Below are 24,442 nucleotides of genomic sequence, written 5' to 3'. Positions count from 1 at the left end.
TTTGATCTTATCTGTGTTGCATTTCATCACATTGGTTGTTATTGCTAAAAACAAAAGTACATCAAAAAACATTATTTTTACTAAATGAGCAAGGTCACTCCTCCACAGATCTGACCTGTAAGTTTCTGGCATTACCTGCTGGTCTCCATGGAGAAGTTTAATGCCAAACTGTGAAACATGTCAGGCAAAGCAATGAGAACAACGGCGCCCCCTGTGTCATCACCACATTATAGACACAGAATGGAAACATAGATCTGATTAGAAAGAGGAGAGGAGAGAGGGAGGAGATGAGGGAGAGAAAGGAGGGAGAGAGGGGGGGGGAAGAGGAGAGGAAGGAGTGAGAGGAGAGAAGAGGAGAGAGAGGAGGAGAGGAGAGGGAAGAGAAGAGAAAGGAGGAGAGGAAGGAGAGAGAGGAGAAAAGAGGAGGGAAGAGGGGAGAAAGAGAGAAAGGAGGGAGCAACGAGGGGAAGAGGGAGAGAGGAGGGAGGATGGAGAAAGGATGAAGTTAGAGAGGCAAACATGAGACGTTTTAACATTGTCAGTGTCGTCTGGATTTATCACAGTGATTCAAAGTAAAGACCTTCACCAAGGCACTGACCCCGACTCGCATGAAAAATCCTCTAGTTCAACTCTCAACACTTTATATTCAGTTTTTTACCCCAAACATGTGTGAGTGAAACAAAACACAACTCCAGGTCTGTTTTTGAGGAGGGAACAGCATTGGAACATGACTTAAACCTCACAAGAGTCAGTTTTGTGTAATACAAGACCTTTAATATATCACTTTTTCTTTAACAGATTTTGAGTGAACCTGAAGACCCAGATGTGACAGGAGCAGGTCTGACCCGTCCAACTGAAACCTGGAGATTCTTTACAATAATCTTAATCAAATATATTTAATTCAACTTTTTTTAATGTTTTGAAAATATAATTTGCATCAGTTTCATACCTCAGTGTTGCCTGATTATTATTTTCAATACAGACGGACCATGCTTGTCCCTGATTGGCTAATCCATCTGTCAATCACACCCATTTGAAAACAGAGAGATTCACCTGTGATTGAAGAAACGTGTTCTGGATCCCAGGAAAATTACAGAGGGGGGTCCCGAGTCGTTCAGATGGTCATATTGGGGGTCCCGGCCTGAAGAGTTCGGCAGCCCCTGGACGACAGCCCCTGCACATCTGGACCACAAATGTAAAGAAGTGTTTAGAGACACCTGGTGGTGAAAGTGAAAATGACACCTTCAACTTTAAGAACCTGTTTGTGATCACTGCAGCTTTAAAGAGGTGAGTGTGTGTTATTGAGAGAGAGGGAGGAGGAGGAGAGGGAGGAGGAGGGATAGAGAGCAGAGGGAGAGAGGAGGGACAGAGAGCAGAGGAGGGAGGGAGGGAGGGAGGACGTAGGAGAGGAGGAGGGAGGGAGGAAAGAGGAGGGATAGAGAGACGCGGGAGATAGTGAGGGAGGAGAGGCAGGATAGAGAGGTAAGGGAGAGAGGGGTAAAGAGGAAGAGGAGGGAGAGAGGGGGTGGGAGAGAGGGAAGAGGGAGAGAGTGAGGGGTGATGGGGGATAGAGAGAAGAGAGGAGAGAGAGGGAGAGGGGAAAGGAGGAGGGAGAGGGGGAGGGAGGAGAGAGAGAAAGAGGGAGGAAGAGGGATAGAGAGGAGAGGGAGAGATGAGGGAGGAGAGGAGGGAGGGAGGTAAGGAGGGAGACAGGGATAGACAGGAGAGGGAAAGAGGGAGGGAGAGAGGAGAGGGAGAGTTTGTGATCATTGCAGGTTTAAAGATTGCTGGTTTCTTTTTGTGTTCGAGGTCAAACAAATGGATCCGTCTGCTGATGTGCCGATGGAGACCAGGATTCAGCCCAAGCTCCACGTTTTGTTATATTGTATTTTGTTTATTTGTTTATTTCCATAGATCCCGTGAGTTCTCTCCTAAACGTCCATCACTGTAAAAACATTTTCAACCACATCGATCCTTATTACGACATATTACATTATGTTGTGTTTTAGCAATCCACTGTTTTACTTTATTTGTTTATTTGAATGTGGACACTGCACATGAATCAATTTTTTCATCTTTTTAAATCATCTTATGTTGCTGAAAGATTTATGGAAACAAATCATGTAAGAATTGATACTTTGCAGCTGCCATCAGCATTCCCTGCGAGTGTGAAGCTAACTGTAGGGACTGCTCTGTCTGAAGCTCGGTTAGCCTTTAATCTGAGTTTTGTTTTAACACAATCTGACCAGAAAGAGCTGACTTAGCCGAACTACAACAGGTGAGCTGATTTGTGCTGTTAAACAAATCTCTCTCAAATAACATTATAGTCACAAGCTAGCTAGCATTAGCATTAGCATTAGCCTACAGTTCTTCAGTTAGTCACTCTCACCTTTTTGTTGAAAATCAAACTAATCCATTTTGTATTTTTCATCTTTCATCTTTTTGGACAGTGTTTCCTAATGTGTGCATTGTGTCACTATGGTAACTGCTGAGCATTTCACCATAGAGATACATGTAGAACACCTCCAACATGGTGAGGGGAGGGGGGGACAGGTTTCTACTGGTGAAAAAAACAAGTAAACTCACAGATGGACGCTCTAAAGCTTCAAAGCCACTCACCATCATCATGGACCAAAGAAGGGTGCAATCTATCCAAGTTACGGGTCAGATCTGTGGAGAGGAGACCCCAGTCACAGTAAGAATGCGCGTATTTCCAGCATTAAAACACCTGCAATTGAATGAATGCAAAGATAGATAAGTTTAATGCCATAGTGTGGAACATTTCAGGCAGGGCAATAGCATCAGCAGGAGACAAGCAGATGGAGGTCCCTATATTGGAAAAGTTACATAATGCAGCTTTAAAGTGCCTCTGACAGGTTTTGATGAGTCTCTAAGTTACATTACACTTACATTATATTACATTACAAAATAAAGGTGTTTTCTTATATTTTTATTTATCAAAATCTCTGTACATTAGAGGATCTATGGCCCAGTGTGCAGAATGGTTGCTAGGTAACACTTATGAAAATTCCCTAGTGTGATGTCATGATTCCCAACCAGGAAGTAAAAATTTAAACCTAAAAAAATGACCAAACTGGGGAAAAACTTGTAATTTTTTTTTTTTTAGCTAAATCTTAAATGATGATGTTAAGTGTGTTTTAGTGAAATGAGTAGTCTAACCTTGTACCACATTGTTTTCAGTTCAATATCTCATTATAAACTTTGGCTTTTACCTGCGTCTCTTTATCTAGAGGTCATGAGACTTGAGGAGTTTCCATTTCACCTCCGTCTAAGTCTCCGGTCGATACCTGATCTTGTTCTGTCCTCCTGAAACGCCTGGCTCCATCCTCACACATCGTCCAGCTCCAGTCAGCGTTTCTTAGATAGGCCACGCGGTAGATCATAATTACAGCCAATCACAGCGCAGCATTCGGCCTGTTACTTCCTGCCAGACACTCGGTTAGTCCATCTGTCCAGACCGGGCCTGCTGATCGGCTGACTCTCCCTCTACATCACTGCTACTTATACGAATCAATCCTTGTTTACTCCGTCTAAAGAGGGTTTGAAAGGAGCTACTGCGTTTTATCCTCCTCAACCACAGCCTGCATGTGTAAATGGACATAGCTCACATGCTAGTCGCCGCGTTCCAAATATGAAGTCATTTTGATCTTAAAATGTTTGCATTAACCCGATGCATTTTATTTCGCTTTTGTGTCTGTAAATAAAGATATGAACAATAATAACAGACAAATCAGGCGCCTTCTTTCTCCGAGGTCACTCCCACCAGCGTTAGTAACAGGTTTGATTGACAGCGTCGGTGCAGGCAGGACGAGGCTTTACCTTCAACAGCTGTTTCACTGTTACATCCAATACCACTAAATGATAATATACATGTGCCTGTTTATGAGTGAATTTTGTACAGAGCATAGATGTAACACATTTATACATGTTTATTTCTAAACTCATGTTCATTGAGGTGAGGTCTGTGCAAAGGTCCATAATTATGTTCATCAGCAAAACTGTAATAAAATATAATCATCATCATCTTCGGCATCATCAACATCATTTTTTTTCTAAACATACAAATCCATTTTAGTTGGAAACACAGTTAAATTTAGTTAAGTTTTAGATGTGTAGCACCCACACCCTAAACACACACAGAGATAATGTGTGTGTGTGTGTGTGTGTGTGTAGGGGTGTGTGTGCGGGGGTGGGGGTGTGTGTGTGTGTGTGTGTTTAGGGTGCATATAAAGTAAAGTAAGTAAAGTTGAATTTGTCTAGGTCACACAGGTCACAAAGTGCTTCACAAAGGCACAGCACACACAGATTAATGATAACACACTGCCCCAGAGCACACGGGGCTGGAGCACGACTCAGAAACATTTCAGCTGTTTTTGTAGAAGCAGACACTGTCTAGAGAACAGAAGCTGAGCAACAGTTTATTCCAAAGTTTGAGAGAAACGTCTCAAAAGGAGCCCGGATCTCCTCATGTTCTGAAGTCCAGACCTGAGGCCACAGACTGAGGCCCCCTCCCTCACCTGACCCCTCCCTCTCACCTGGCTCCTCCCCCTCAACATGTTGATACATTGTTTTTGGGCAGATAAAGCATTTTCAAAACAATAAAAGGAAACATGGTGATCTAAGTATGTAAAATACCCGCTCTTTAAGCTTCAGGAGGGGCAGGAGCAGAAAAGTATTTTTGCAAATGAATCAAAACACAACTGTATTTAATTAAGTTAATCATTTTAAAGTTACTAAATCTTCAAAATGAGAATACTTTAAAGCTCTAGTATGTAACTTTGTTTTGCCAAAAATTGACTAACATTAAAGTCATGGTTTTTTTTTAAGTTTTGTCATTAAGGATGCAGGAGCACGGCCTCCTCCTGCTTGTTTCTATAGAAATATTGTTCCTTTAGTTATAATATTCCACATTATAAAACTTATCTCTCTTCATAAATAATGTATGGCTTTAACTTTCTATTTCTATGGCATCATGCTGTTGACTTCCCCCTCCAGAAAGTTCCACACTGTGACTTTAAGTGTGTGTCTTTGGGCTCCATATTCATTCGCCTTTGTCTGTTCTGTGCTGCTCCAAAATAATTACCTCTTCCATGGACTCATTGTGGCCTCATCTATCTCGCTTCCTCGTATCTTTTCTGATTACGCCGGAGCAAATGGGCTTTCTCTTTCCCATCATGCATCACAACAGCTTCACTCTGCTCCAGCCTGCTTCAGCCTGCTGCTGCTGTGTGCTCCTCCCTGTGTGCTCCTCCCTGTGTGCTCCACCCTGTGTGCTCCTCTCTGTGTGCTCCTCCCTGTGTGCTCCTCCCTGTGTGCTCCACCCTGTGTGCTCCTCCCTGTGTGCTCCTCCCTGTGTGCTCCACCCTGTGTGCTCCTCTCTGTGTGCTCCACCCTGTGTGCTCCTCTCTGTGTGCTCCTCCCTGTGTGCTCCTCTCTGTGTGCTCCTCTCTGTGTGCTCCTCCCTGAGTACTCCTCCCTGTGGCTCCTCCCTGTGTGCTCCTCCCTGTGTGCTCCTCCCTGTGTGCTCCTCCCTGTGTGCTCCATCCTGTGTGCTCCTCCCTGTGTGCTCCACCCTGTGTGCTCCACCCTGTGTGCTCCTTCCTGTGTGCTCCACCCTGTGTGCTCCTCTCTGTGTGCTCCTCCCTGTGTGCTCCTCCCTGTGTGCTCCTCCCTGTGTGCTCCTCCCTGTGTGCTCCACCCTGTGTGTTCCTCTCTGTGTGCTCCTCCCTGTGTGCTCCTCCCTGTGTGCTCCTCCCTGTGTGCTCCTCCCTGTGCGCTCCACCCTGTGCGCTCCTCCCTGTGCGCTCCTCCCTGTGTGCTCTGCTCTGTGTGAATAGTTTTATTTTGCATATTTAACAGTGTCATTATTCCATTCATTTTAAAGCCTGAGCGGAGCCTTGAATCAAAACCAAATCAAACAAACTTATTTTAATGATATTGACAGACTATTTATGCTCAAACTCTTGTTTCATGTTTGAGTAACACTTTATTATTAGTCTGTCTACATCTCCAAAGCTCAAAATGCTCTGTTCCACCTTGTGATGTCATGAAGTGGTAGTTTTCAAGTTAACAGCTCCTTTTACCTTTAGTTCAGTAGAGACTGGCAATTCCAGGGCTGAAATCATCCAGATGATTCTAGTGAAAGTGTGTGGAGTTTAAAAACACAGTGGAGCACTTCCTGTTTTACCACATGATGACATCACAAGGTGGAACAGAGAGAGAGTGTTTTCAGTTTGAGAGAAGAACTCAGCCTAAATATTCAGGGTTTGTGTGTTAAACATGTGTGAATGAAACAAAACACAACTCCAGGTCTGTTTGTGATTAGGAAACACCATTAGAACAAAGATCAGAGACTAGTGTAACACGTGCCCTTTAAAGTCCACTGTGTAACTTAGAATGTTGCATAGTGTGTCTTTAAACAGATGGAGGAAAAAAAGGCCCACAGTAAGAATATGTGTTTTTCAATGGATTTTTTTTTCATTCCAGGCAAAGTAACACACCTCTAAGAACAAAAAGAATATCCAAAAGTTTGTCTTATGGTTATGAGCAGCTGTGAGGATCAATGTGCAAAGTGTGAATGAAAATAAATCCACTATAGACCATGAGTGTTTATAATAATGAAAGTGGACGACAGCAGGACGCAGAGCAGATGTGCTGCTAATGAACTGGACATCGATATGAAAAAATGTGAACAGAGGCCAACAATTCCATATAACATGATATTAGAAGAAAGTGTGTCTCCTCCATGGACTGGATATATAAGTGGACAGGAGCCGAGGCTGTGGGTGACGTCACATTCACTTAGTTCACTTCTTTATACAGACTACAGCCTCCTCCAAAGTGCCAAAACTCACACTTTTATGCTTCTCTGTGTCAAAGATGATTAAAAATAGGCTTGAATTTGTGGTGAGGGATCTTCGAAATCTTTAGACACAAAGAAAAATTGTAAAAAATTATAAAATCAACCAGCAAAATGAGTTCTTGACGAGAGACGCCCCTGTAGCACTTTCAAGTCCAATATTGATTCTGATACCGTAGCTTTAAGAATTTACCGATATTCAATTTAAATCAACATCAGAGCAGAGACTGAAAACACTATTTATTTCCTTAAAACAAAACAAACAAAAAAAAAAACACATCAAAACTGACCCAGATGTGTTATGTAGCTGGTACAGTATTTATCTGACGTAACTAGAGAACAGCTTTGTAAATAAAAGTTCAAACATTCTGAGAGTTTCTGGTTAAAGAGTCTTATTATTCAATTCAATTTTATTTTATTTCTGTAGCACAATTAAATAACTTCAGATGCCCACACTGTTTGACACATATACAGGAAACACAGAGGCAAAGAACAATAAAACACCAATATATTCTGTCTGTATAGAACCAAACGCCAACGAGAAGAGGTGTGTGAAACCTCAATTTATACGTCCAAACAGGCTATCGAACGAACCAATGTCTAATCCAGCTAATTTTTCCAGTTTTTAAAGTCTCTAGAATCTGAAACGCACCAATAAACAGAGTGAAGAATCTAAAACTGTGTCTCTGCAGGGAAGCACCATTTGAAGACACAGACTGAACACCGCCCTGACGTCAAACTCCAACTCCACAAATATAATCACTTCCATTATTACATCTGAAGAGGTTTCACAGTGTTCCCTGTTCACAAAATGGAGGCACATCACATGACTTTGAACGTAATCTTTTTGAAATATAGCACGGCCAGGAACTATATTAATCTCCCCGAATGACCATCAATCACATTTGTGTCTGCTTCTCAAAATTCTCCATAAACTTTTCTCCCTGTTCAATGAGCCACACCGACGATTTGTCACTACAGGCAAGGTGCTGTCCAAGGTCGTAAACGCGCCCGTAGCTCTATAATGGCCCATTTTAACTTCAAAAATGTAGGTTCCCTTTAGGTTTAAAAGATGTTGCAGCCAAGTGTCCAAATGTGTTCAGAAAGTGAAAGTTTTTGTAGCTAAAAAAGTGGAGAAAAAAAAGCAAAGAAACGGGTGAAATTGATTCTGGCAACACATAGTCCATTTAATCAGACTCCTTAAGCGTTTGGACAGTGTTGTGCAGAGTGCGTGCTCGATACGGCTCATTAATATTGTCCCACAAGTTTGGTCGTTCATCACCAGCTTTTATCCAAGTCAGACCCCCCAAAAAGAGCTCAATACCAGGACTCTTCAGATGGAGGCAGGGTGGAGATGGGAGGCAGCAGCGCTATTCATTTGTGTCTTTATTTTAATGATCATAATAGTGTTTTTTACCGTTTATACCATATTTTTTAACTATACGTTGCTCTGGAGTTTAAGTCGCACAAGTAAAAAAATGCATAATAATGAAGAAAAAAAAACATATATAAGTCGCATTTTTGGGGGAAAATTATTTTATAAAATCCAAAACCAAGAACAGACATTTTATCTTTAAAGCGAAATTATAATAATAACAATAATATAGAGAACAACAGAGTGAATATCAGTACAACACGCTAACATGACACACTAAAAACTCCACCAACATCAGACTCAGCAGAATACCATTTTCTTTAGGGCGCATTTTTGCTCAGTCTTTCTCAGACGTCTTTTAAATTACCGTAATGTTGAAATTTTAATTGTTCAGTGGTACAGGAGTAGTAGATACTGGTACAAGCCTAGAGTGTCCTCGCACGGTCACTGTGACAATAACCAAGATGTGAAATTATATATTTTAATAATTTTACATATAAGTCGCTCCCCCGGACAAACTATTAAAAAAGTGCCACTTAAAGTCTGGAAAATACAGTAAGTATGAATATGTGTGACCGGTGGACTTCTGCGTTGTGTTGTTTTGTGCAGTTTGTGATGCAATAAGGAGCCACACGGCGGGAACTTTTAGAGGTGCTCTCCGTTTAAACAGGAACAGGAACAACATGTGCCGTTATTTATCGATCCAAACCAAACTACAGGAGAGAAGATAATAGACAAAGGTAGGATCTCTCCGCAAATCTTCACATGAATGTATTAAAACAACAGAGCAACATCAGAGCTCGGTATCAACTTAAATACAAGGAAAATATAATTACAGATGTAAATAAAGGCAAGAATAATAACAAAAGAGCACTTTTTTTTTAACCTCTTCCCAAAACTGAATTTACAAAAGGAACAGGCAGCGGTCACACGAAAAAACAAAAACATAGAAGAAGCAGCTGGAGGACCAAGACTGTACAGTAAATTAAATGCCAGGTATGAGCAAAACGAATAAATTAAAGCACCATTTTGTATAATTCAACCAGTTACATATACACTGCCTGGCCAAAAAAAAAGTCCGTCCATCCATTCATCCACTTCTTCCGCTTATTCGGGGCCGGATCGCGGGGGCAGCAGTCCAAGCAGGGACTCCCAGACTTCCCTCACCCCAGACACGTCCTCCAGCTCCTCCAGTGCGACCCCAAGGCGTTCCCAGGCCAGCCGAGAGACATAGTCCCTCCAGCGTGTCCTGAGTCTTCCCGGGGCCTCCTTCTGGTGGAACATGAGCAGATACTCTCCACCCACCTGCAGAGGGAAACCACCTGGCCTCTTCGGGTGGAGGATGAACCCAACACCTTGAAATGTGGGTTAGTGAAGTGAATGCGTCTTCTGCTAAATACTACGGTCTACCACGACTATTCATTTGTTCATCGTACAGTAGATCACACGACCAACCTGTCAAAACATCCAGCCTTTACGCCAGATGCCCTCCCCTGGATTGGCAAACACAACATGATTCAGACGTGGTTCATTGTCGGCTCTATATTGCATGTTTATATCTGCGTAAAATATCCCACGCGTGTTTTATTATTATGAATTCTTAACTGAGTGTAACAGTGTGGGATCGTCTCATTGTAAAGAGCAAACTCGTATATTCTCGAGACATTTACAAGATGCATGGATTCCTCCTGCAGGGCCGCCATGTTGTAACTCTGCAAATGTCAAAGTGGAAGTTGACTTTAAATGAGGGAGCGTAAACATTTATAAGAGCCGCGTGTTTGTCGATGTGATCACGTTGAATAAATGAATGCAGATTTGCTGGGAGTGAGGCTGCTCCCCACATGCTCCGGTGTCAGATTGGTTTGTGGCTCAGTCTAATTATAATCCATTTCAACAACAACACAACATTTCAATTGCGGTTGCTTTGATTCTGGTCTTAGTTTTCACAGTTTGAACGAGCCCGGAAGCATGTACACGGATTCCAAAGCATCAGACAAAGTAGAGAGTTATAAACAAGTGTGATCTGTTGACGAATTAATTTGAGTAATAAAGACAAAATCATGTTTTTTTAGGAATTAAACTTGAGAATTTATGTGTGATTTTATTAAAGGTGCACTATGTAACTTTTCCAGTGAATGTTTCGCTGTCCGCTTGTCTCTATAGCGATGTTATAGGTTTGTCTACATGTTTCACAGACATGGCCAAGTTACATATCAGGTCTGTGGAACTGGTCGATGGTCACATTTTTATATAGCAGTTTTTTCCGCTTTACATGAAGGAACCACTCACCCATTCACACACACATTTACGCGCACATTTACACACATTCACACACATTCACACACACATTTACACACACTCACACACACATTTACACACATTCACACACATTCACACACACATTCACACACACATTCACACACATTCACACGCACATTCACACACACATTTACACACACTCACACACACATTTACACACATTCACACACATTCATACACACATTCACACACACCCCACACACATTCACTCACACATTTACACACACTCACACACATTCATACACACCCCCACGCACATTCATACACACACTCACACACATTCATACACACATTCACACACACATTTACACACACTCACACACATTCATACACACATTCACACACATTCATACACACATTCACACACATTCATACACACATTCACACACACATTTACACACACACACACACACCCCTACACACATTCACACACACATTTACACACACTCACACACATTCATACACACATTCACACACATTCATACACACATTCACATACATTCATACACACATTCACACACACACACACCCCTACACACACCCACACACACATTTACACACACTCACACACACCCCTACACACATTCACACACACATTCACACACACATTTACACACACACACACACACACACACACACACCCCTACACACCCCCACACACACATTTACACACACTCACACACATTCATACACACATTCACACACATTCATACACACATTCACATACATTCATACACACATTCACACACACATTTACACACACACACACCCCTACACACACATTTACACACACTCACACACATTCACACACATTTACGCACATTCACACACACATTCACGCACATTCACACACACATTCACGCACATTCACACACATTTACACACACATTCACACACATTCACACACACATTCACGCACATTCACACACACATTCACGCACATTCACACACATTCACACACACATTCATACACACAGACACTGGGGGCGAGGGGGGTTAAGTGTCTTGCCCAAGGACACAATAACAGCATCGCATGTGGACCAGTTGATCCATGCATACACCTGTCAAATCTGACCAATGCATGTTTTATTACTATAGTATTTGCAGATCTGACCGCTCTACCACTGATGTTTATGTCGAGAGTGGGATTTGAACCGCCAACTTTTGACACAGAGAACAAAAACTCTACCAACTGAGCCACTGTCGGCCCTGTAGAGGTCATAGTTTTGACTCTGGTCTTTCAACGCGCCCATAATTAAATAAATACCACATAAATGTAATGCCATACTGTGGACATTCTACACAAAAAAATATCATCCTCAAGTTAAGAAATTTGCCTTCTGCATTTGACCCAACTTTCAGAGCCACTGGAGCAAATTATCAGGAGAACAGGGGGCTACAGTAACCCAAGGCACGTCTATGTTTAGTCCACAGACTGTATAAAGAAGTGGACTGTCACTGACTGAGCGTGACGTCACCCACAGCGTTCAGCTCCAGTCAAATGAAGCTCATCGAGGCTAGAGCGGTTATAGCGGCGAACTCGGAGACGATTTCCATATTTGAAACTCCGACAGCGAGTATCATAGCAACCAAAGAGCCAATCTGGAGCGAGACTGTTCCCGCCTGCACTGATTGTTTAGCAGGGAGCAGGCACGTAGCAACGCTGTCGATCAAACCTGTTGCTAACGTTAATGGGAGTGACCTCGGGGAAAGAAGTCACCTGATTTGTCTGTTATTAATGTTTATATCTTGATTTACAGACACAATAGTGAAATAAAAACTCCAGGATCATGTAGAGCGGGTTAATACGAACATTGTTTTTAATTATATTTGTTGACCTATATTGTTATAATGAAACACATGTATGGTGCAGTTTATCATACAGAAAAGTTACACATTGCACTTGAAAATTTACAAGTAAAAACGAGTCAGAAGTAAAAACAAACTAATATTGACTGTGGTTCATTGATATGTGGCGTAAAACTTGCTCTGTCTGTTGTATTGGTCCCGGCTCGTGTCGTCCTGCCAAAGTGGACTTTGTGTCATTTAAATGGAAATGAGAGACTGCTGTATGGATCCAGGATCAGTGTCTGGATCAGTCCTCGGTCCCAGAGGTCCGAGGACACAGGGATGGAATGTTTTCAGGCAGGAGTAGTTGACACACACTGAATAATGCTAAAGACGGTGCAGAGAAGAAACAGGAGGTCACAGTAATGAGCAAAGTGTGGTTGCCAAAATATAACTATGAAATCCAAATCTCACAGCATATTTTATGGAAGAACATTTTCCTTTTAAAATGTCTTAACAAGGCTTTGGTTCTGTTACTTTCATAGGCTGTATAAAGAAGTGGACTAAGTGAGTGTGATGTCACCCACAGCGTTCGGCTCTAGTCTAATGTAGCTCATCCAGGCTAGCAGTTATAGCGGCCAATTTGGAGCAGAGTTTCATATTTGGAAAACAACCAAAGAGCCAATCTGGAGTGAGGCTGTTGAAGGTAACGCCCCGTCCCGCCCACACTGCTGGTTTAGCAGGGAGTGGGCAGGGAGTGGGCACTAAACCAGGACTAAACCAGGATTAAACCGGGACTAAAACAGGACTGAACCAGGACTAAACTAGGACTCCATCAGGAGGCCGGTCCCTGAAGTCCTCAGAGTGTGAGATGGTTCATGTGGCTCTAACATGTGGGAGATGTTCTTTGGTGCTGGTCCATGGAGAGACTTGTTCACACAGAGCTGATTTAAAGTCTATTCTCTGAGCCACAGGAGCCAGAGACCTGAGCACAGGACACATGTGTGAAGTACTTCCTGATTCTAGTCAGGACCCGAGCAGCAGTGTTCTGGATGTACTGCAGTTGTTCATCAGGGTTTGGTTTGACTGTGGCTTGTTTTATGGAGAGTCACGAGTCACTTTACACTGTGGGGATTTTCAGCACATATTTTGTTTCAAACGAGTTGTTGTAAAGAGCAGTGTAGGAGCAATAAGACAGACAGATAGTAACAGCAGCAGATCTGAGCAGACGTGAGCAGATCTGAGCAGACCTCAGAGCTTCTGGGGCCTCCGCTCTCTCCCTGGTGGAGCTACAGCACAGATGGAGAGAGGGACGTGGAGGCACAGAAGAAAACACCATTTGTTTGGAGTTTTTATGGAGTTTGCAACAATAAAATACTTTCTGATAAAACAGGGTTGACTCTTGGTTATTCTGAAATCATGTTTATGCGACACTGCGTTCTGCTTTGGATTAATATAAATGTATTTGTATAAATGTAGATGATTCTATAGACTCCATGTCTCACCTGTTTGTTTAACTTTGATACAGGAACTTTTAATACAAGATCTCATGAAAAGTGAACTGTAGAGAAGAGGAGAGAGGCAGAAAGAGGAGGAGGAAGGAGTGAGAGGAGGAGAGAGAAAGAGGAGAGAGGGAGAAAGAGGAGGAGGAAGGAGTGAGAGGAGGAGAGAGAAAGAGGAGAGAGGCAGAAAGAGGAGGAGGAAGGAGTGAGAGGAGGAGAGAGAAAGAGGAGAGAGGGAGAAAGAGGAGGAGAGAGAAAGAGGAGAGACAGAGAAAGAGGAGGAGGAAGGAGTGAGAGGAGGAGAGAGAAAGAGGAGAGAGGGAGAAAGAGGAGGAGAGAGAAAGAGGAGAGACAGAGAAAGAGGAGGAGGAAGGAGTGAGAGGAGGAGAGAGAAAGAGGAGAGAGGGAGAAAGAGGAGAGACAGAGAAAGAGGCGGAGGAGAGAGAAAGAGTAGAGAGGGAGGGAGGGAGGGAGAGGAGGAGGAAGGAGTGAGAGGAGGAGAGATAAAGAGGAGAGAGGGAGAAAGAGGAGGAGAGAGAAAGAGGAGAGAGAGAGAGAAAGAGGAGGAGGAAGAAAGAGGAGAGAGAGAGAAAGAGGAGAGAGAGAGAAAGAGGAGGAGGAGAAAGAGGAGAGAGGGAGAAAGAGGAGGAGAGAGAAAGAGGAGAGAGGGATGAGAGGAGGAGAGGGGGAGTAAGAAGAGGAGAGAGAAAGGAGAGAGGGAGTAAGAAGAGGAGAGAGAAAGGAGAGAGGGAGTGAGAGAAGGAGAGATGGAGTGAGAATAAGAGAGAAGGAGTGAGAGAAGGAGAGAGAAAGAGGAGAGGAGGAGAAGAGGTGGAGAAGAACCTTTAATACAAGATCTCATGATTGTCTACATCTAAGTGAAATACAGGGAGAATGAGAAAGAGGGAGAGAGAGGAGGAGGAGAAAGAAAGTGAGAGGAGGAGAGAGGGGGAATAAAGAAGGCACCTGATTTGTCTATTATTAGTGTTCATATCTTGATTTACGAACACAAATAAGTGAAATAAAAACCCAAGGATTATGTAGAGCGGGTTAATATGAACATTTAAGACCAAAATGATGAGTCTGACAGCAGCAGTTACAGAGAGAGGGGACACAGTTTTTCAATAGAAAGTGAACTGGAGCCAGAGTCGATGGAGTTGGAAGTGCGCACATGATCATAACCTGTTTGGAACATGGCAGCTCGCAGGTTAACTATGTCCATTTATATAAACAGTCTATGGATAAAACAGGGACTTGGAAGGAAATCAAACAGATACAGTGATATTTATGGAGTTTTGTGATTCCAGCTCCCACAGATGAATGCTGTCGTTGTGTCCTTGGGCAACACACTTAAACCCCTTCTCCCCCCGTGTCTTTGTACACCTTAGTGTATGAATGTGTGGGTGAATGGGTGAGTGGTTCCTTCATGTAAGTCACTTTGAGCCTTGAAGACGGCTATATAAAACTTCTTTTCATATGAAGTACTTTATGTTCTAACTGTACTTCACGTTTTTTCAGTATCTGTCATTCACATCACTTCCTCCAGCTTTGTTCTAAATATACCTCTTCCTCGTCTGCAAACGGCACACGGAGGTATCACCCGCTCTCAGCTGTGACTAACTGTGAATGAAGCTCTTGATCTAATTTTGGGTGAGATGTGATGAAGGTCCAGATAACACGAGGAACAGTAGAGATGTGTACACCCGTGCACTGGACGGACCTGTGTCCAGTTAATTCATTAATTAACTGTTAATTATGTAATAGAGACATGTGCCAGATACAGATTATTTAACCCTAACTAAGCACAAAAAATAAGTGATCTTACTGAAATAATAATAATAATAATAACTATAATAATAATAATAATAATACATAAAAAGGTAACTCAGAAAATGTTAAGTTCATTCTTATGACTAAAAGAAAAGAAATAGCATTTGTGTCAGAAAAGTTAAATGCACTGGAATTAAACAAATGGGAAATATAATGGTCCTCCACTATATCGTGGTTCAGCTTTCATGGTCTTGCTGTTTCACAGATTTTTTGTGTGCAATTTTACATGCTTTTTTACAGCTTATGAGCATGCATTGTGTTCTGCGTCCTGATTGGCTGAGGGACTGTAGACCATTGTCCATCAGTCTCCTCTGTGCTGTGTCTCCTGTACAGTACAGAATGTGTTCAGACAAATTTACATAAATGTTGGATCACAGTGTGACTCTGAAGTGCTGCATGTTTTTTTAAGTTTTCTTCCCGACAAAACCCACCATGTCAATGAAACGTTCTGCACTGACAGTATTACTAAAAGCTATCATTTTTATTTACAGTATAGGAAAATGTTCATATTTTTATTTCTCAAACAAATGTTTGGGCCTGAAAACAGGTCTTGATCTTTGGTTTCATTCTATAATACTGTACTTATTTTTTCTACAAAGGTTTGAACTTTGAGAGTGTTTAAACAAGAGAGAAATGTGAGAAAATGTTAATGCCTGTGTGAGAAAAGTGTATAAAGTGTGTGGTGAGGGGATTTACAGCTGCAAAACATATAGAATAATTGTAAAAAATAAAGCTGACTACTTTGCGGATTTCGTCTATTGGTTATTTTTAGTATGTAACCCCCGCGATAAACGAGCGACCACTGTAGTCACATTTTTAGTGCTTTACATCAAGGAACCACTTATATAAAACTAACAATTTTACATCTACAGTACATATTCTTGACTGTATAATTTTAACATAATTAAAAATGTGGAGTGTTTGAAGTAACTGAACACATGTACCAAATACATATTCACAATTCTAACTTAGAGTAACTGTTCTGGTACTTTTACTTTTGCATTTGGTGGTATTCAGCGTACAGTCACTTGTGAAATCAAAGAAATACGCGGAAGTACTGTACTTCATCAAGCAATATTGACTTCAAGCTGTGCAATATTAGTAGAGAAAAAAGAAAACACAGCTGTTGGGGAGGCTCATGTTTGCGTTTCTGTCTCTAATTAGACTTAAATGAATGCTTCACAAACAGCGCAACAAAAATAAAGCTGTTTGTAATGAAATGTCATGTTTTTACACTATAATATAATGAGAATATAAAGTACTCTGATTGGTTTCTGTTCTGTTGCATGAAGGAGACTATTGAGAAATGTGGCCTTGACCAATATGACCAAAATGTACGAGAAATGACAACTGTTGTATGAGAAACAGAACGTTTTGTACCTTTGGAAGAATTTGTATATTATTCACAGCCCATATAACAGAATATTCAGTATTATGTAACTAAACACATTTCCAAAGTATTCTCTCATCGCTGTGAATCTGCATAAACACACAGACATCACAACGTTCAAATCTAAACGCTCAAACTCTAATGATCGACCAGTGTGTCCATAGCAACCACACAGGGTCACCGCGGCTGTGACCTCGCGCTAATCGATCGGCTCCATATTAATATTATATCAGCTGTTCAATAGTCCTGTGACGGCTGTGGTCAGAGAACAGAGAGCGAAGGTCCAGCTCGTCCTCTGGGGTCCACGCCGACCTGTTTGAATCAGCGAGAAACAACCAGACGATCCATAAACCACATTTTGGTTTGAAGGATCGTGAGCTCGCGTCGCAAATGTCGAAGAAAACAGCAAAGGAATCAAGTTTAGAGCGAATATTAATCATGTGCATTACTCTAATATATAATAAAAACTATGAATCTACTCAGATCAAACTTGCTTTAACCAAATCTTCATATTGTGTGTTTTTGTGGCACAGTACGTCATGCAACAACACTAGATGGCGCTATGATCCGTCAGTGGTTCCAGCTGAGATAATGGGGGCTTCCCAAGTACCAGCAGATCTAAACCAGGACGTAGATCAGGACGTTTAAAATAACGTTTTATGAAAAAAGAAGAAAAACATGAGTACATTTCGCTCTAAGTAAAACAAATCCTTCAACTTGAGAGGGCCCCTGTGTGCAGTGGAACGTGTGCCACAGATTGAGAAACACTGTGTTATACAATCAACATTTTCGGCTCGTTTATGGGATCCAAATCTTTTGAATCTGTTCCTTTCAAAGAGCCATTCAAGTTTGGCTCTTTTTGTATTTATTTATATGACAGAAAACAGTGTGAGACTCATTTAATCTACAAAATAATGGTTAAAATGGTTCAACCCTTGTCTATAATAGTAATACAAAATAATAACAACAACAATAATAATAATAATAATAATAATAATAATAATAATAATAATAATAATAATAACTAACTGCTATTCATGCTCAGATCTCTCCCTCGTGTCGCCTGCTTTGCTTTTGTGATGTTTCTTGTGTTGGTTCAGGGATAATCTGCGTGAAATTGCATAAAAATGAAAAAGAAAAGGATTTGCTTATTTTAAAACCTGAGATCAGGTTCCAAACACGTTAAAGAACCGTTCAAAGAGCCGACTTGTTCACAAACGTCTCATTTTTACAGCAATATTGTCAATAATGTTAAAAATATGTTAGTGTAATTTGTGGTTTCATGAGTTTATGAGACAAGCCCATATATTGTGGTCCTTGTAGCCTCCCGTAGTTCTCAATCCTAAACTAGTTTTCCCAAAGCTCTGTCTCAAACTACTACATTTAATAATATCAATAACAGAACAAAAACACAAGGTTCACTCCATCGTTTATCACTAATCGCTTCATAACCAGACAGTGATGTGCCTCCTTTCAGGGCCGGCCCAGCCTATAAGCGAATTAAGCAGCTACTTAGGGCCCCGGGGCCAGCAGGGGGCCCCCAAGAGCCCAGCCATTTACATTGACAAAAATAAAATAATAAAATAGCCCAAAATCACAGCAGCAGTCGCCTCTTAGGACTGAATGTTAGAAATGATTTAACCAACAGAAAGTTAGAAAATCAACAATGAAACAGACAAGCAAATGGAGAAGTGTCCAAGAGCGCCCCCTGTTCTCAGACCCTCCTTCTTGGCAAAGAAACACTAAAAAAAAAAAAAAACCCAGTGGAAAAAAGAGAAACCTCGAGGAGAACACTGAATGAGAGATCCACTCCCATGGACATACCCAGGAATAAACCAGGACTAAACCAGAAAGGACAGGCTGCAGATGTGTCCAGAACTAACGCACATCCATTTGCAGATAGAGTTCAAGTCTGTAGGGCCAGAGCCACTCAACTAGGGGACAGAGAGGGGCCCACCCACGTCAGCCAGGCACCGGGCCATCCAGCCAGCAGCCTATAATATTCCTGTATAAAGATTACTTTATATATATACTGCCTACATTTGTTTTTGAGCCAGGTATGAGTGTGGGCAGCTCTGTGTTTACTCTCCTGAGATACGACGAGGCAGGTGAGTACGTTTGAATGTCTGCTTTACAAGTTGGATTAAAAAATGTCAGTTTTTTGGTCACATGAATAGAAACACAATAGGACAAGGTGATGAGAGCCTGGTCATAATGTCAAATGTGCATCACCAACAGCTGCATCCAGGTACATTCACAGCTAAGGGCCCCAGAGACACATTCTGCTCAGGGCCCCCTTGAAAGCTAGGTCCGGCCCTGCTGACAGTGCGCCCCCTGTCGGCTGTGATCTCTGTTCTGCGTGTCAAACTCCTTTACTATCCCCGCGCGTGTTTTATTTATGCGCTGTGTCATAGCGGGTGTCATGTGCTCCACCTCCCCGGGGACCAGAGGCTCAGAGGCGGCCGCGCACGTCCCCTCCCACCGCCGCTGTCTGCCGTGGCCACACCTGCGTGAACCGGAGGAAAGTCCGTGCGTAACGGAGACAGAAGCCGAGAGACACCGGGAGAGCAGCGAGCAGGCACGGATACAGCGCGTACGGGAGGATCAGGACGGAAAGATCTGGAAATACCGACCACAGACGCGAGTAACGGGGATGGAGAAGGCGATGAACAGCGGATAAACGAGACCGGGAATCGAAATGAACGAACGCGAGGTGTAACATGGGAACAGGAGACACCGGATCCGCGCGCTGCAGTTTGGACAGGTGAGAACAGACACCACCACGTGAACTTTGCACATTCAGACCCCGTTTGGCACTAACTTGGACCGTTTTAACTTAGTTTTACGCATTTAAGGACGACTTTACGCACACGGAAAAGTGGCACGTCTCAACCCCCAGCTGAGAGTCTCACTGTTTTATCCACAGTCAAGAATTTAAACATGAAGCTTTTGGGTTTTTTTGTATTGTCTAAGGTCATGAGTAGTGCACACAAAATCTTATAGTTTGAAAACAAAACTGAAAAATACATATTGGCTGTTTTAGGAGAAGTAAAGTCTAAGTTGTCACACATTTATTTCATGCAAATTGCGGTAGGCTGCTGATATAGATAGACTAGTGGAATTTAAATACACACCAAAAAACAAAACAAAAAAATTAATAAGACAAATCAAGACGATGTAGCAGTTAAAATGAAAATTCTTTGCATTTTTTATTTTTAAAAATAATCTCAAGGCACTATAATCCAGACATATTTAAAATAAATTAAATAACACACAAATCAGGACAATGATGTGACACTTAAAATTAAAATTCTTTGCATTTTCAGTTTAAAAAAATGATCTCAGGACACTATAATCCAGAATATTTAAACTAATCCAGAATTTAAAATAGTAAATTAGATTGTATACATTGTGGTTTGAAATCTGTCACCTAAAGGGCCACCGTAGTGCATTGGCGTATACATTGACCTTAACATTTCCTCCAAAGACGTCCCTGTGCTTGTATCTCCAGCTCTGTACCCACCAGGAAAATTATTTGTTACGGAATTTCCCCGAAGAACGACCACAGTTCGAACCGGGAAGTACACACAGAGCCGCCATTGTGCGCGTGCGGCTAACCTTTGTCCGGGGGTGGTCCGTGATGAAGCGCGTGCCCAACACCTTCTGCCCGGCCCCTGTAAATCATCAATTAGACTTCATTTGATGCAGTCAGGGGTCACTGCTGCTGCTGCATGCTGGGAGATCTATAAAACACACAGAGGGATGTTGTGTTGAGGCTGTGTTCAAGTCACTGCCAATGAAGCGGATCGATGGTGTGTCCAGGCGTGACCCCACGTTCCCCCACGTGCCCCCGGTGTTCCGCGGCGTACAGTGAGCATGGAGACTCCAGATGCATACGAAATGAACAGCATCATCCAATCCACTTTACTTACATTATGATTCTTATTATCTACTTATACTGATTTATATCTAGGCTTTTATTATTATTGCTATTACCAGGGCTGTGGGCCTTAAGACGTTTGATCAGTTAATTATCTTATTTAAATTATAAGGATTTAAATCCGACCACAGCAGGAAGGAGGAGTGAGAGAGTGAGTTAGCTGTTTTTTTTAATCACTTTTCCACATTCAACTCACTCAGAGCGCTTTACATCAAGGGAACACTCCCCCATTCACACACACATTCATACACCAGTGTGCACAGACGCTGGGGACGACGGGGGGGTTAAGTGTCTTGCCCGAGGACACACTGACGGCATTTATCTGTGGTAGCTGGAATCGCACCGCCAACTTGGGATGGGACGATGAACAATCATAGCGTTTATTGTGATAAAAATAATTGACAGTAATCGTTCGTGGGACATTTTATAAAATCGTGATAATCCCCAGTAAAGATAATCGCCGTTATGTCACCAGAATGTGCAGAAAAAAACAAAATGGTTTATTCACAGGGGCATTGACAGGGGTGGACAAAGGGGTCTGTTGTCCCAGGGTCTTAGGGACCCAGAACCCGGGCTCCCAAGTTCCAGTCGACGGCCCTGCTTGTCCAAAATATTCTCCGCTAAATCGTAGTTGTTTTCACTGATAACAAAGTCCAGTTATATAAAAGCTGTTTAAACATGGAACCTATTCATAACATTAAAATGATAATTATTCATATTCATAACATTTTTAAAGTATCATCAACTTGAATCATTATGGTGAATCGCAATTATTTTGATAATCGTGACAAAAAATTTCAATATCGTCCCACGTCTACTGCCAACCTGTGGGTCAGTGGATCTGCCCGCTCCACCAATGCTGTTTATGTCGAGAGCGGGATTCGAACCACCAACCTTCGCTGTACTGACTGAGCCATTGTCGTTACGTTTCTGTGTAAAAAGTCAGATTAAACTCATGATTCACAAGTTTAATCTGTCGTTATATCATTTCTACATTGTTTCCTAGTACTTTTTCTGCATAAATAGTAGTTTTAGCATGAGCTCCCCCTGCAGGTGGAGACTTGTGAGCGCAGTTTGGGTCTGATACGCAAAGATATGTAATAGTTTTGAGAGCTTTTGACCAATCGATTGGCAGCAGATATATTTAGTCCAACAAGTTTTTTTTAGTCTTTATTACAGTCGCTATTACATTTATATGAGATCGGTTCATATTTATAACAGACAAGGACTAAACCAGGACTATTCCAGAACTGTCCAAGGTTTAAAGATTCACAGTGTACCTTTTCTGGCGGAGGGCATTAAACATACCCATCTCCTATCTTTGGTAAAAGTCGATTCTTCACATCAGACTCGAGTTTGTGTATCTGCTTTACATGTTTACGCTACATTAATAGATAGAACCTTTTTTTTTTGTCAGATGAGAGGTTCTTGAGCTGTTTTACATGTGTAAGTATAGACTGTACATGTCAATGGGCATAGCTAACCTGCTAGCCGCCGTTGAAAAACTGTGTCCCCTCTCTCTGTAACTGCTGCTGTCAGACTCCTCATTTTAGTCTTAAATATTCGTATTAACCCGCTCTACATGATCCTGGTGTTTTGTTTCACTATTGTGTCTGTAAATCAAGATATGAACATTAATAAGAGACAAATCAGGCAGCTGCTTTCCCCAAGGTTGCTTTCGCGAGCGTTAGTAACAGGTTTGATTGACAGTGTTGCTAAGCGCCCACTCCCTGCTAAACCAGCGGTGTGGGCGGGAAGGGGCGTTACCTTCAACAGCCTCACTCTAGATTGGCTCTTTGGTTGCTATGATACTCACAGTCGGTATTCCAAATATGCAACTCTGCTCCAAATTAGACGCTATAACTGCTCTAGTCTCGATGAGCTTCATTTGACTGGAGCCGAACGCTGCAGGTGATGTCCACTTTTTTATACAGTGTATGGTTATAAGTAACAATGTTTTTCAAGGTATTTTTGAATAATAAAAAACTCAAGTAAAACCATTTATTAAGTCATATGAAAAGTTGCACAGTGCAGCTTTAATGCAGGATAAAACCAGAGGTACGGCAGAACTTAACCCTCACCATAAACCAGCCCAGACTAAACCCATGTAATGAAGCAGGTTTTTATCCAGATATAGATGTACTTAAACTTTATTAATCCACAAGGGAAATAACGTGGACACATCAAAATGCAACGTTAAGATATTTTTTAATAACAAAGCGTAAACAGAAACGGTGCCACAGTGGCTCAGTTGGTAGAGCATTTGTCCACTGATCCAGAGGTTGGCGGCTCGAATCCCGCTCTCAACATAAACACCATTAGTAAAACAGTCAGATCCACTGATGCACAGGTTGACGGTGCAATTCCAGCTCCCACAGATTTATGTGGTTGCTGTATCCTTGAGCAAGATGCTTAACCCACCTCGTGTCTGCATACACTGGTGTGTATGGATGAGTTCCTTGATGTAAAGCCATAGACTGTATATATAAATGGACAAGGCTAACCTGTTAGCTGCCGTGTTTCAGGAAGTGATCATGAGCACTTCCGGCTCCATCGACTCTAATTCACTTTACATTGGAAAACTGTGGCCCCTCTCTCTCTAACTGCTTAGTCCACTTCTTTAGATTCTACTGTGTAAGTGCTTTCAGTGCCTCGGAGGTGCAAAAGCTCTGTATAAAAATGGGACCATTTACCAAAAGCAATAAAAAAATAACCCAGGATTCAACCACAAAACACCAGGAATTAACCAGGACTAAAACATGATACACCAAGATAATGTCAGGTCAAAACCAACCAGGACTAAAAACAGGACTAAACTCGGGACTAAACTCGGGACTAAAACCGGGACTAAAACCAGGACTAAACCTGGACTAAATCAGGACTAAAACATGAGACACCAAGCAAATACCAGGTCAAAACCAACCAAGATCTCATTGGAACTATGCCAGGACTAAGCCAGGACTAAGCCAGGACTAAGCCAGGACTAAGCCAGGACTAAGCCAGGACTAAGCCAGGACTAAGCCAGGACTAAGCCAGGACTAAGCCAGGACTAAGCCAGGACTAAGCCAGGACTAAGCCAGGACTAAGCCAGGACTAAGCCAGGACTAAGCCAGGACTAAGCCAGGACTAAGCCAGGACTAAGCCAGAGTGAAATCAAACACAAACCCAATTTTGTAACATAACTTTGCATCATTATTATTACTTCAACACAACAGCTCCCTGTGTTTATAGATTATACAGTGCATTGCCCATCGCTACTGTAAAAAAACATTAGAATCTAAGCTATGGAGCTGTCCCAGAATGAGCCGTTCCAGTTAGAGCAGTCCCAGAGCGAGCCGTCCCAGAGCGAGCCGTCCCAGAGCGAGCCGTCCCAGTGCGAGCCGTCCCACAGCGAGCCGTCCCACAGCGAGCCGTCCCA

The 24,442-nt window shown here is 42.2% G+C and overlaps 1 protein-coding gene across 1 annotated transcript in view; it reads left to right on the top strand.

The window, feature by feature from the left end:
• Positions 1-19,527: 19,527 nt before the first annotated feature.
• LOC117370357 (transmembrane protein 125) overlaps positions 19,528-24,442 on the top strand; it is a 29,402-nt gene continuing 24,487 nt past the window's right edge. Inside the window, exon 1 of the mRNA XM_033965759.2 lies at positions 19,528-19,848. The gene's annotated coding sequence lies outside the window, so the exon portion shown is untranslated. The remainder of the gene's footprint in view (positions 19,849-24,442) is intronic.

This window comes from Periophthalmus magnuspinnatus, chromosome 4, assembly GCF_009829125.3.
Source record: "Periophthalmus magnuspinnatus isolate fPerMag1 chromosome 4, fPerMag1.2.pri, whole genome shotgun sequence".
Taxonomy (NCBI): Eukaryota; Metazoa; Chordata; class Actinopteri; order Gobiiformes; family Gobiidae; genus Periophthalmus; species Periophthalmus magnuspinnatus.
This window is presented reverse-complemented; position numbering and strand designations above follow the sequence as displayed.